Genomic DNA, 14,843 nt, shown 5'->3' on the forward strand with positions numbered 1-14,843 from the left:
CGAACATTTGGAGAGGTTTGACATGATCAGGAATAGTCAGCATGGATTTGTCAAGGGCAGGTCGTGCCTTACAAGCCTAGTTGAGTTCTTCGATAATGTGACTGAACACATTGACGAAGGAAGTGCCGTGGACGTAGTGTACATGGACTTCAGCAAGGCGTTTGATAAGGTCCCCCATGCAAGACTTCTTGAGAAGGTGAGAGGGCATGGGATCCAAGGGCCTTTGGCCTTGTGGATCCAGAACTGGCTTGCCTGCAGAAGGCAGAGAGTGGTTGTGGATGGGGCTTTTTCTGAATGGAGGTCAGTCACCAGCGGAGTGCCTCAAGGATCTGTTCTGGGACCCTTGTTGTTTGTCATTTTCATAAATGACCTGGATGAGGAAGTGGAGGGATGGGTAAGTAAGTTCGCTGATGACACGAAGGTCGGTGGTGTTGTGGATGATCTGGAAGGATGGCAAAAGTTGCAGCAGGACATAGATAGGATGCAGGACTGGGCGGAGAAGTGGCAGATGGACTTCAACGCGGATAAATGTGTTGTCGTCCATTTTGGCAGAACCAACGGGATGAACGAGTACACTATTAAGGGCAGAAGTCTGAGTAGTGTTGAGGAGCAGAAGGATCTTGGGGTCCGGGTCCACAGGACTCTTAAATCGGTCTCGCAGGTGGAGGAGGTGGTCAAGAAGGCGTATGGTGTACTGGCCTTCATTAATCGAGGGATTGAGTTTAGGAGTCGGGAGGTAATGCTGGAACTTTATAAGACCCTTGTCAGGCCTCATTTGGAGTATTGTGCGCAGTTCTGGTCGCCTCACTATAGGAAAGATGTAGAAGCTATTGAAAGGGTGCAGAGGAGATTTACAAGGATGTTGCCTGGACTGGGAGGCATGCCTTATGAAGTTAGGTTGAGGGAGCTGGGACTCTTTTCCCTGGAGAGACGAAGGTTGAGAGGCGACCTGATAGAAGTTTACAAAATGTTGAGAGGAATAGATAGGGTGGACTCTCAGAGGCTATTTCCCCGGTTTGAAATGGTCGCTACGAGAGGACACAGATTTAAGGTGCAGGGAGGGAGGTTCAGAAGTGATGTTAGGGGTAAGTTTTTCACTCAGAGGGTGGTGAGTGAATGGAATCGGCTGCCGTCAGTGGTGGTGGAGGCGAACTCGCTGGGGTCTTTTAAAAGACTTCTGGATGAGTATATGGGGTTTAATGAGATTGAGGGTTATAGATAGGTCTGTAGGTTGGTAGGTGATGTGGTCGGCGCAACTTGTGGGCCGAAGGGCCTGTTTGTGCTGTAGTGTTCTATGTTCTATGTTCTATTACGCCAATTTCACTTTCACAGGTGTTCTTACCTACACAATGTTGGTTAAAGCCATCAGAAAGCCAACTCTTGGGTGGTAAGTTTCTCTAACACATTCAGAACAGCTTCAATAGCTCCAAAGGGTTTATATTGGCAACAATATACAGTTATGAGATCAATATCACTTTTATACTGGCACAAGGCTGTATGTATAAACAAAGGCTCCCAGACCCCTGAAAGACTTACAAGTTAAAGAACACATGCTTGGAAAACTGAGTAGAGTTATGAAAGAAAAAACAGAACATTTCCAACCTTATAATCCAAAAGACGTACAATGGAATATTAAGCAAACATTATTACATCCAATGGACACAACAGAGAGGAACATTCTGAATCTGGACGAAAGGAACTCCACCCCCCACAAAGTTGCCAGCCAGGCTGCAGGTATTGGCAGAGTTGAATCATTTGAGCAATTTTTATCATCACTACTTAGACAGTAATCTGATGGAGCAAACTGCATATCTATTGCAGAAACTGCCCCACATTCATGCCATTGATTTCAAAGAAATAAACTGTTGTCAGTTTTACAATGAGCAAACAATCCACTCCACCTGACAGTATGTAAAAAATTACTTCCCCTCCCAATTCAATCTGAAGATACAAAATTCAAGCTGAGGAAATAATAATCAAAGCAGTTGCCTTTAGGTACACAGCTCATTTGAGCATTGCCTATTCATGCCAGTTACCTTGGTATGAAACCGAGTGGTCTGATGAAATGCTGTTAGAAGTAAGACCTTTACAGCCAGGAAGTTTGTCAATTTGAATGCAGTGCAAGTAAATGTGAAACATGCAGTTTCCTGAATACAAAACCCTCATTAATTGAAACTAAATTTGCAGATTTACTCAGAGAAGTCTTAGGAATACTTGTGGGGAAGGGAACAAAATTGTACTGTATAATGAGTGCTCAACTTTTGGTTAAGGGACAATTGCCTTGGACTTCTGGTTGAGGCTTGGGAATGCCAAAAAATTGAAATTGCTCTATTATCCAATATAGGCAGTCTTCAAACAAAAGCTGAAATGCTTGAAATACTCAGCAGAGCTGACAGCATCTATGGAAAGAGAAACAGAATTAACTGACAGGATTTTCTCAGTTACAGGGTGATGAGTTGAGAGGCCAGGATGAAGGTGGGGACAGATGAAGAGACTGAGAAAAAGCAGGGAGGCACATTGAGAATATTACCCCATTGCAATTCCAGCGCTGGCAAAGTTTCCCATTGATTAGTTATCCTCCAGCGGTGGGCAAAAAAAAAGACCCTATTAAAGGTACATTTTCCTGAGCCACCAGCATTTGACCGGCAATGGAACAGCCCCCAAGTTTGCTGGCCCCTCTGATTTTATTTGCTTTTACTTCCCTCACTGAAGGCACTTCTATTTTGAAACATCCTGTTGCTCCCAATCTGCCTCAGCTATGCCCATCTCTCATGGTAGGCTTGCCATGGTTCCAAAAAGGAGGCTGCCTGCAGCAAAATTGATGAGCCGAATCTGACGCAGTCAAGTTTCGATGACATGAAGGTTGGAGGTGTTGTGGTTAGTTTGGAGGCATGTCAGAAGTTGCAACTTGACATAGATAGGATGCAAGACTGGGCGGAGAAGTGGCAGATGGACTTCAACCCGGATAAATGTGTAGTGGTACATTTTGGCAGGTCCAATGGGATGAAGGAATATAATATTAAGGGTAAGACTCTTAGCAGTGTGGAAAGTCAGAAGGATCTTGGGGTCTGGGTTCATAGGACTCTCAAATTGGCTTCGCAGGTAGAGGATATGGTTAAGAAGGCGTATGGTGTACTGGTCTTCATCAATTGAGGAATTGAGTTTAGGAGTCGGGAGATAATGCTGCACCTGTATAAGACCCTGGTCAGACTCCACTTGGAGTACTGTGCTCAGTTCTGGTCGCCTCATTACAGGAAGGATGTGGAAGCCATTGAAAGGAGATTTACAAGGATGTTACCTGGAATGGAGGGCATGCCTTATGAGGGTAGGTTGAGAGAGGTCAATCTTTTCTCCTTGGAGACACGAAGGATGAGAGGGGACCTGACAGAGGTGTATAAGATGTTGAGAGGTATTGATCGGGTGGATTCTCAGAGGCTTTTTCCCAGGGCTTAAATGGCCGCCACAAGAGGACACAGGTTTAAGGTGCTGGGGAGTAGGTACAGAGGAGATGTCAGGGTTAAGTTTTTCACTCAGAGGGTGGTGGGTGAGTGGAATCGGCTGCCGTCAGTGGTGGTGGTGGAGGCAAGTTTGATAGGGTCTTTTAAGGGACCTCTGGATGAGTACATGGGACTTAATAGGATGGAGGGTTATAGGTAAGCCTAGTAGGTAGAGATATGATTGGCGCAACTTGCGGGCCAACGGGCCTGTCTGTGCTGTAGTTTTTCTATGATTCTAAGTGCAGGCTTGGGATCTTGGTTTGGTGCTGTTTTGGAGTCATGAAATATTGGTAAAATCCTGCCCAACTTTTCAGTTTGATGAGCTTTCTACAGAACTGGTTCAGTCAAATGAAAAATTATTGACTTGAAATGATGGTGTTGATTTTTGAATTGGGATCCAGAACCCAACTCCTGAATAATTTCCCGAACCTGGGCTGCAAGATGCACTGCAATAGTTCCTCAAGGCTGCTTTGACAACACCTTCCAAATCCATGATCTCTACTATCTAGAAGGACAAGGGCAGTAGGCACATGGAAACACACAATCTGCAAGTTGCTCTCTAAGTCACACACCACCCTAACTTGGCAGCTCACCACCACCTTCTCAAGGGCAGTTAGGAACTGGCAACAAGTGCTGGCCTTGCCAGTGATGCTCACATACCATGAAAGAAGGAATAAAAACAATGTCTTTCATACAATGTTACTGTGAAAAGTAAATGTTCTAATTGGGCCAGAAACGAACTTGGCAGGCAATTAGTGGTGACTGTTACCAGGAAACAGGAGCTGCCTGCTGAGTATGAGCAGTAAAGGCAAAGGCATCCATGATTGGCCTTGTTGTTGTCTTGCTGAAGAGAGCAGGCATCGCCTCAGAGAACCAGTGTCTTCACTGTAAACAAACATAGCCAAAGTTGCCAAATCAGAGGCAATGTCCATGATCTGTTGCAAGATCCTCAAGGTCCTAATATCTTTCACCACAAAAAAAGCCTTCATTTTTTCCCTTATTGAACTTAGTAGCTGTGCACCACCATGCACTAAGCTCGAATGAAGGGCTATCCAGACTCAAAACATTAGCTCTATTCTGTCTCCACAGATGCTGTCAGATCTGCTGGGATTTTCTATCATTTTCTGCTTTTGTTGCACCAGATGGTTTTGATTTGCCACTTTCCAAATTCAGTTCTTGTCCTCACCAGCCTGTTAACAAGTTCCTCAAAGTGCTCAACAGGTGATTAACTGGAGGCATACAAGTTCCTGACTCCCTTCCACCCACTTTCACTTTGAAATTGGAATGTGTTTTAGAAGCATTGGGATCCGGAATCATTTTAAAACCGTGCCTACGCCAGTTCCTGGTCAGACTGAATATTCCTTTCTCCACAAATGCTGTCAGACCTGCTCAGTACTTGGAGTATTCCTTTTTTATTTCAGGTTCCATAATTTGCAGTACTTTGCTTTCATACGACATCAAAAAATTATCAATTCAAGGGTAGTTTCTGAGTTAAAATACAGTTTCTTAAGCTTCCATAGTTCTGCTGCAACTTAAATATGTCAACGATCTGTAGTTACTTGAAATACAACAGATATAATGATGCAATGGCTAAAAATGAAGTAAAAATTTTACACACATAACATATACTGAGAGATATAACCCCTTTTTAAATTAATCCTCTCATTATGGGCGGGAGAAGATTACATGGGTGTATAGAGACTTAAATATAGGCGCAATCCTCATAATGCTGCACATGCTCAATTACCTTTATATAGTGGGAGATATCGTCGCATCTGCAGGGCATAAGGTATTTTGTTAACATATTTAGATTAGGGTCCCACATTGAGAGCCCAATTTAAATCTCACTGCTGCCTCCCAGGTTTCCCAGGGATTGGAAACCATTGAAAGGTGGGCAAGCTGCCAGGCACACAATGTAATGCATTTATAGCACGGGTGGGCCGGGGAAACAGGTGTGCCCTCTGGCCCCTTTTTGACCTAACAATTGCAGATGCTCTCTCTCTCTCTCTCTATCCACAACTCCTCTCTCTCATTCTCTCCAGTCCTGTGCCTCTCTCTCTTTCATTCTCTCTCCAGTCTTGCGCTTCTCATTCTCTCTCCAGTAATGCGCCACTCTCTCACTCTCCCCAGTACTGCACCTCTCTCTCGCTGTCCCCCATCCTGCACTTCTTTCTCCAGTCCTGCACCTCTCTCTCTTTCTCCAGTCCTGTGCCGCTCTTTTTCTCTTTCCAATCCTGAGCCTCTCTCCAGTCCCGCGCCTCTCTCTCTCTCCAGTCCTGTGCCTCTCTCTCTCTCTCCAGTCCTGTGCCTCTCTCTCTCTCTCCAGTCCTGTGCCTCTCTCTCTTTCTCCAGTCCTGTGCCTCTCTCTCTCCAGTCCTGTGCCTCTCTCTCTTTCTCCAGTCCTGTGCCTCTCTCTCTCTCTCCAGTCCTGTGCCTCTCTCTCTCCAGTTCTGCACCTCTTTCTCTTTCTCCAGTCCTGCGCCTCTCTCTCCCCATTCCTGTGGCTGCCTCTCTTTCAGACTCTCTTTCCATCCTGAGCCTATCTCTCGCTCTCTCCAGATTTGTGGCTCACTCTCTCTCCAGTCCTGCGCCTCTCTCTCTCTCTGGTCCTGCATCTCTCTTTCTCTCATTCGCTCAAGTCCTGCGCCTCTCTCCAGAACTGCGGCTCTCTCTCTCTCTCCACTCTCGTGCTTCCCTCTCTCTCCAGTCCGGCGTCTCCCTTTCTCTCTCCAGAACATGGCTCTCTCTCTCTCTCCACTCTTGCGCTTCCCTCTCTTTCCAGTCCTGCGTCTCTCCCTCTCTCTCCAGTCCTGCGCCTCTCTCTCTCTCTGTCCAGCCCTGCGCCATTCTCCCTCTCTCCAGTCCTGTGCCTCTCTCTCTCTTTCTCCAGTCCTGTGCCTCTCTCTCTTTCTCCAGTCCTGCGCCTCTCTCTCTTTCTCCAGTCCTGCGCCTCTCTCTCTTTCTCCAGTCCTGCGTCTCTCTCTCTTTCTCCAGTCCTGCGCCTCTCTCTCTTTCTCCAGTCCTGCGCCTCTCTCTCTTTCTCCAGTCCTGCGCCCCTCTCTCTCTTTCTCCAGTCCTGCGCCTCTCTCTCTTTCTCCAGTCCTGCGCCTCTCTCTCTTTCTCCAGTCCTGCGCCTCTCTCTCTTTCTTCAGTCCTGCGCCTCTCTCTCTTTCTCCAGTCCTGCGCCTCTCTCTTTCTCCAGTTTTGTGCCTCTGTCTCTTTCCAGTCCTGCGCCTCTCTCTCTCTCTCTGTTTCAAGTCCTGCGCCTCTCTCTCTCCAGCCCTAATGCCTTCCTCTCCATCTAGTCTAAATAATCTTTCTCTCCCCAAATTAATTGACCTTATCCCCAGCCCTCGATTCCTTGGTACGTCCCAAAGGGTCCTCGTTGTGACCTTCTGCAGCTGGTCCTCCGTCCTAGTCAATTTAATGGGCTGTTGATCAGGAAAAAAGCTGAAGAATTATACTCAAGTCCTGCTGTTACAGTTATCCTGGCTTCTTTGTCCTAGGCCTTGCTATTCATGATTTTCCCTGCACCTTCACTGCAAGGCCCAATGTTTGTAATGCTATTCATCAACCATTCTGTTAATATCACATTGCAAGTAACAATGGGAGAGGTCAAATCTGACAACAGGCACTGAGATCCCAATCGGAGATATAGACACAAATATTGGCATAAGTGACCATCTTTTTGGTCTCAGCCAAAGATGACTATCAGAATTGGCATTTTTAACATGGAGAAATTTATCACAGAGAGCACTGAAATTCTATCTGCCATGAGAATAGATATTATGGGCAGGAATTTTCTGTTCTGGAGACTAAGTGCAGTGGTGAGTGGGAAAGATTGTTCGATTTTCACCTTATGTATGCAAAAATGAGTAGCACATTGTATTTTGTGGTGGGGTAGGCTAGTATTTGTCTGCCCCACTGTTAACTCATTGGCTCATATTTCCAGGTGCCATATTTAAACAGCACCTATGCGTTCACTCTCTTCAGCTCTACACCTATTGTGACAAGCGTCAGAATGGCTCCAAGAAGAGACAAATGCTGAGCCCTAAAATGCAGTGACAAGGCACTGGCGGCACTCCAGGAGAAGGAGAAACTTTCTGCCTGTGATGGGAGCCAGAGGTTCACCAATGCACCACCCAGGCTTGGGAAGTCACCAGGGTGGTCAATGCCTGTGCTCCTCAGAGACGGGCTACTCCTGCTCCTATTTCTTATGTTCTCATGAATGATCTCATCTGCTTCACCAGGGTAAGTCAACCTTCTTGTCAATCTCAACTCACACCCTCATAAGGCCTCATAAAGCATTCACAGACTACAGTCCACAGGGATTTCAAGCACAGCTAGTACATAAGAACATAAGAACATAAGAAATAGGAGCAGGAGTAGGCCAACTCGCCCTTCGAGCCTGCCCCGCCATTCAATAAGATCATGGCTGATCTGTCGTGGCTCAGTTCCACATTCCTGCCCTCTCCCCATAACCCTTAATCCCCTCTCTTATCAAAAACCCATCAACCCGCGTCTTAAAAATATTTAGCGAGGTAGCCTCCACCACTTCAACGGGCAGAGAATTCCATCATCACTGATTCTCTCACACACACTTTTGCATCTTCATCTCTTGTCACATCCTGCACAAGTCACGTCTTCATCCCTTACAAAGGCACACACAGTAGGGTGACATACTTATCAACTGCTTTGCCATGTGTCCTGCTCACATTCTGTCCATCTGTCTTTGTGCATCAATGCAGTTGACTCTCAAATGCTCTCTGACATGGAGGGCAGGTAGGGATGGGCAATAAATGCTGGCCCAGTCAGCAATGCCCACATCCTGTAAAATAAGTTTTAAAAATGAAAATAAAAATAAAATTGCCTAAAACAACAGAAATCCCAGACAGGAGGGGTGATGCTGGAGCTCAGAGCACTCACTCCATTTGAAGAGCAGCTGGCAGTGCTGCCTGACAAGGACAGGAACTGTCCCTGCACTGAAGATGAGATTGATGTCTCGCAACAAATCAATGAGATCCCATTCACCAGTCTTCACCCACTGAATTCTCTTTAATGTAGGTGATTATCCAGCCAATTACTAATTATCTGCCTCATTCACTAGTGTGGAGGTCCTGCAGTGGAACATAGTTTCTAAGAGTAGTTCTGGGGTCCTCTCTGGTCAGCACAGCACATATTCAGGTCCATAGTAGGCTAAAACATTGACATCCAAGGTCAATGACACCCAGAAGATGCTGCTGAGTCCAAGTCTTATGACAAACCTCTGGCATTCAGGGAGATGTTGGAGTTTCAAGGACGGTCAGGGGTACAGTAGGCAGAGTTGGCAAATGTTGTCATTAGATTAGAATGGAAGATAGAGGGATCCATCCCCATTCTGTCAGATGTTTTGGCACCAATATGTGAGCACATTGAGGTTAACCCCAGGAGGCTCCATCTGTCAATTCATCCCCCCTACGGAGTGCCAGGTTATGTAGAGCACAGCAAACCATGATAATGCAGGACACCCTCTCAGGAGAGCACAGAACAGCATTGTCTGACTGGTCCAGACTTCTAAAATGTATCTTCAACATGCCAATGGTCTGCTCAATCAAAGAGTGTGTAATTTACTGATCTTCCTTGTACCTATCCTCTCCTCTAAAACACTCTGTGGCCGGCTAACAAGTGTCATTAGCCATTTCTTTTCACGGTATCCTTTGACACTGATGAGGCAACCCTGGATGTGCTGAGGGCCCTGTTAAAAGCTGCATGCATTCAGTTGATGGCACCCTGTGCCCGTGGGAAGCCAGAGATTGCTGCAAATCCTATAGCAATCCCGACAGCCTGGCTGGCTTCATTCTGGGAGAACGTGATGTAATTATGAGTTTTGTTGAACAGGGCATCATAGCCAAGCATTATCTAAATAATTTTTTCCAGTTTCCACTGTGGAAGTGTTTAGTTAAACCATGAATTTTAATTAATATCTCTGGACCTGCTCCCTGTTGTACTCTTATTAATTCACTAACTGTTACATTCACCTTGACTGAAACTTATGATTTCCCAGCTCCTCATTTGAACAAATGTTCAGATTAAGAAAAGGAGAAAAATATTCAGCAATCACATATCTGCTTCCATGCAATATCATACTTTGATTTTCTTTTCAATGCCATTGGTTGTTTTGGAACCCATGGACCTTAGCTCTTTTATCCTCCTCACAGGTTTTGCTGTGCTCTTGCTGCTGCTATCAATGCTCTTTTATCCTCCACCACTGGTCTGGTTGTGCTCTCGCTCTTGTTGCTGCTCTTGCTGCCCTTTCATCCTCCCAACTGGTCTTGCTACATTCTCACTCTTGGTGCTGCTCTGAGGCAGCTCTTTTATCCTTCCCACTGCTCTTGTGTTGCTCTCCATTAAATTGTGGTGTCTCTGAGATTTTGCTGTGTTAAGGCAGTAAGTTTTTGTCCTTATTGTTTGTGTGGTAATCTGGTGATGTGGATTACCTGCTGCAATTAAACTATTCACGTTCATGCCATTGACTGTAACAGAATGGAAGTTTTATTATGGATGTACAATCTGCTATGCCAAGTCTGGAATTCTTTGGCTATTCATGCCCCGTTGCCAGCCAGAAAAGAAAATTTGGCAAGGTCAGAGAATCCAGTCCCTGGTTACAATCCAGGTCATGAAGATTAAAATTGAATCCAAAGTCCCTCTCTTCCACTTGTGTTGCTTGTTTTACTCCAGGCTATTTTTTTCCCTCACCTTTTACTGTGCTGCCTAGTTCTTGAGCAGACTGTTAGTGCAATGCTACACATGATGATTTTAATGTTCTTCCTCTTAGCACGTCAGGTTGAAAAAGTAACTCAGTGACAATTATATGCCTTCAAAGTATTTTAAGCGAGATCGTACTATATGTGCTGAGGAAAGAAATATGTGAGGTGACATGACATGACAGGTCTTTTTTTCTGCCTACAGATATTAATTTTGGCATACTCAAGAAATGAATGTATTTTGAGAATGAGAAGGCAAAAGAATTATAATTTTATGTGCACCAGTGTTGGGTTTGTCCTTATTTGGTGTGAGGTGCTGCCAATGCTGCCAAGCACAGGGGAGGTTCTTTTTGCTTTGGACCTTGATGTAGGCATTTAACGAAAATTAGTGAATCATGCCATAAATCGTCCGGCATGTTGCTCAGTGAATCATTCCCTCATGCGGTTTTGATTTGAAACAGTTCAGCTTGCCACATCTCATTTTACTGCAAAACACAGCTGCTACTGTAGCCCTTTTAATTTTGCAAGCCAACCATGATTTCTGCATTAGCATTTTCATTTCTTTAATTTATATACAAGTTGTTGCAGTTTTAAGAGTAAAAATTACACTGGTGAGTGTTTTCATGTAATTACTTAAAACCTTTGGGGGGAATCTTACCAAAAAATGTCAGTGTTGTTTCCAGCAAGAAAACCAGTATGAGGTCAGTTTTGACTCCAGATCTTATGACACTTTGATAAGAGAAACAGCTCAGCATGTTTTGCAACATTATTCAGGGGGGCAGGTCCTCAACAGACCTGCAAAACCCAGCTGCACAGAGATTGGGGTGCCATTATTAAAGGGTGCCCCAATTAGAACAGGTATAAATCTGCCCCAAGCCCACCAGGGAGGTCTGGGGGTCTCCTCTCCACCCCTAGTCAAAGTGGACACTTCTTGATCATCAGTCCCTCCTGTCCCCCTCCCGTCCCCACCAAGATCATTGGCTCCTTCCCCCCCCACCCCCGATCATCAGCTCCTTCCCTCCCTCAACAATCGGCGCTGTCACCCTATCCCCACCACCAGCATCACTGGCAACCACAGCTCCTCTGTCCATTTCTGGCCATCACCACATACAAATGAATTCCCCCTCCCTTGGAGGGGGAGCCCAACTGGAGCCTTCCCTTGTCAAAGGTTGGCACTGCCAGGTTGGCATGGGCATGGTGCCAAACTGGCAGTGTCAACTTGTGCTAGACCATGCCCATGTCCTTCTCCCTTGGGGGTTATCCTCACCTTTTGGCCCAGGGAGGCCCCATGACAGATTCATATTTAGGTGAACCTGTTATAAACCATGCCGACATGATGTCACATCAACGCAGTGTCAATATACGGTGGTGGTGGCGGTGGCGGTGTTGTGGGGGGGGCGGGGGGGGGGGGTTGCAATATTTGGCAAGGTGGTGAGTTAATGATATTAAAATTTATTGAAATGCATGTAAAGCAGGTCTCCACCAGCAAGGGGAAGGAAAAATTTGAAACCACATTTTTGCTTGCGAGATCTGCGACTTTCAGATCTTGAGTCACCGCCATCATTCACAAGGACAGCTCAAGATTGCCCCTCCTTGTTTCAAACTCCTCTCTGCTATTTCAGTAGAGGGATTATCATGCTTATTTTAATTGTATTAGTGTCGGCACTCAAATAGTGAAAACTTTGCTGTGAGTCTTAAACACAAAATAAAACATTAGCAAACTAATTCTGTCTAAAGAAAGTTACCTTTCACTCATTAACACCAAGCACCAAAAGGCTAATAAGTACACTAAAATGTTAAAAATTCAAATTTTCTAAGTTGCTCTCACATCCATCTAGAAAAGAAATGCATCTTATCATAAACCCTTGCTTACCCTTGAGAAATTTTGAAGTGCATTCTTGCTATAAAATGTGCTATTGTGCGCTTCTGTTTTTTGTGGTGTAGAAGTGAAAGCTTGTGTCAATAGTTTTATATGCAGGGAACGAGACAATCGCCAGGCTAGAGAGGCCAGAAAGAAGCATTAGGCTTGTAGTGATTGCTCCTTTAAGGATGAATCTGCAGAGTAAAGGGCACATGACCTAGGGAGCCAATTGGGGAGCATGGTGGAGGATCACCCTGGTGACCGTGGGTTTCTGTTCGAGAAGGTTCTCAAAAGCTGAATGTGGCTGTGGCTATGAGGCTACAGGTCTCTGTATAGCCTTTACCTGTAAATAAATGTGTTGTTTTTTCCCCTAACTGGTGAACAAGAATTAGCAACATTAGCAACAAGAGCAAAAATGAGCCTGTGAGTATACAATTTCCATTGAAGTTAAGAAATTACAAAAATTTTCCTATTAGATTTTTTTGATGCCTCCTCTTTTTGATGGACATAATACATAGGGACTATTAGTTTCAGGTCAAAGGAATACAGGAGGAGGCAAAGAGAAAGGCAGCTTGGCCAATCTGCCCACCTAACAACTGTAAAAACAGATGGGCCACGTAAAATTGCATCAGTTGGTCCTAATAATGGGCTAAATTGCCTGCTTCATTATTAGTGGATGTGCTCCTGACTCTTGTAGCCGATCTATCTATATCTATCTGCAGAATCACAATATCCTCATCACAACCTGACCTTCCATCTATCAGAAGTTACAGAGAGACCAGTGTCAACCTGTGCCCATGGCTGAACTGGAACAAAGAGCAGTGGTTAATCAAGTCTCTGCCCTGTCTTTAATAGATGTTGATTTACAACTCAAGAAAGGTTATTTCACCAAACTATCTCCTTTTCCTAAATGGTTAAAGTTACAAGTGAACATGATTAGAGTTTAAGTTCAAACAATACCTAGGAAAATTCCAGAAAAATTTTAAGTCCCGAATGAGCAAGAAAACAAGAGAGAATCGAATTGTTTTTTGGGCGAGATAAAAATCGAATCTTACCTCACTCTTTTAAAAAAAAATGCAAGATCTGTTTCCAGCCAGCAGGGGGAGAGGTGGGGTCTAAGCTTGCTGAAAGCTGGCAGATTGCAGCAATGGGTGTCATTGCGCATGCTCAGGCTCTCATCATCAAACCTACTATTAATCAACCAGTGGGGCGATATGGTAAGATCACTCCCCCGCTAAAATTTAATGACCCCCTCGCCCCCAGAACATTGAATGTCAAGCAGAGGTGCTTAGAAATGATCATTACCTGACACTGTCTGTTACTGCCTGCCCCAGTTACTGCTAGCCTTCACAGCTGATTGCATTCCCCTCCACATGAACCGATCACCTATCTACCACCACCTCATGGACCAATCGATCGCTCCCCCACCCCCCCACTGCATGAACCGGCCTATTGTCGGTTACAGAGCACGCACTGTTCTCCCCCGATTGTGGTTGAAGAGCGTGCAGTGTCTATCCCCGATCGGCCCATCCCTTCCCAGTTGGCCCAGCCCCCCTCACACCCCATTGGCTTGGCACTGCCCAGTGCGCACTACCAATGTGCCAGGCTGGCACTGCTAGCATGCAGGCTGGCAGTGCCAAGCTGCACTGACCAAGGGGCAATCCTTCTGTCCCAGACTTTCCAAGAGGGTCTCAATGGCTTCCAGTCCCACCGGTGAGGCCATCACCACAAGTCCGCATCAATGGGGACCATATATGATCTTCGCCAGTGAGGACCTTCAAGGGTGAGGGTGAAACTGCAAAGGCAAGTGATTCCAGGACTCATTAATAAAATTTAAATCACATTTTAATTGGATTTAAATGTTACAATCAGCCTCGTGCCTGAATCTCACCAGGTATCCGGTGCCGGTAAGATTGCGAGAGGTGAGAAACCTCACTAACCCGATTTCTCGGCTGTCATGATCTTACCCCTCGCCCTGCCCATCAACCAGTGGGGTGATATGGTAAAACCGGCCCCGCTAGAAATTACAGTGACAACCACCCCCCCCCCCCCCGCCCCACCAGAATACTGAATGTCAAGCAGAGGTGCTTAGATTCTCTTGTTGAAAATTATAAGTGCCAGGCAATGATCCGGTAAAATGTTACTTGCTGCTTATCAACCCAAGTCTGTATTTTGCTGCACATGAACATGGACAAGTTTAGTTTTAGTTCATTTATTAGCGTCATAAATAGGCTTACATTAACAGTGCAATGAAGTTAGTGTAAAAATCCCCTCTACTTGAGGCATTGTTAATGGTATTGAACACTCATTATCTGTGAACGTCTTTTTGATGCATTGGCTGTCAGATTGCTTAGCACTATCCATTGCCTATTGTGTCTGCTGTTTAGCATGCAAGTTCTCCTGTGTTGTAGTTTCACCAGGTTATCAAGTGATTTGTTGGTATGCCTGTTGTCATTCCTGGCATGCTCTTCTTCACTCTTCATTGAATTGGGTTGATCCCCAGCTGGATGGTAATGGTAGACTGAAGGATATGCATGAAGTTATAGATTGCAGTTGAACACAGTTCTGCTGCTGATGATATCCTATATTGTCTCATAGATGCCCGTTTTGATTTCCTAGATCTGTTCTGAATCTATCTGATTTAGCACGTTTGCACAATGCAATGGGCAGTATCCCAATTCTGAAGATGGGATGTCATCTCCACAAGGACTGTGCATTTGTCACTCCTCCTAATACTGTGAC

General features: G+C 45.3%; 1 protein-coding gene across 2 annotated transcripts in view; it reads right to left on the reverse strand.

Annotated features, from left to right (window-relative positions):
- hhip (hedgehog interacting protein) overlaps positions 1 to 14,843 on the reverse strand; it is a 170,525-nt gene that overhangs the window by 67,521 nt on the left and 88,161 nt on the right. The gene's annotated exons all lie outside the window — the stretch shown is intronic.

The sequence above is a fragment of the Carcharhinus amblyrhynchos genome, chromosome 1 (assembly GCF_965287045.1).
Source record: "Carcharhinus amblyrhynchos chromosome 1, sCarAmb.v2.hapA, whole genome shotgun sequence".
Classification (NCBI taxonomy): Eukaryota; Metazoa; Chordata; class Chondrichthyes; order Carcharhiniformes; family Carcharhinidae; genus Carcharhinus; species Carcharhinus amblyrhynchos.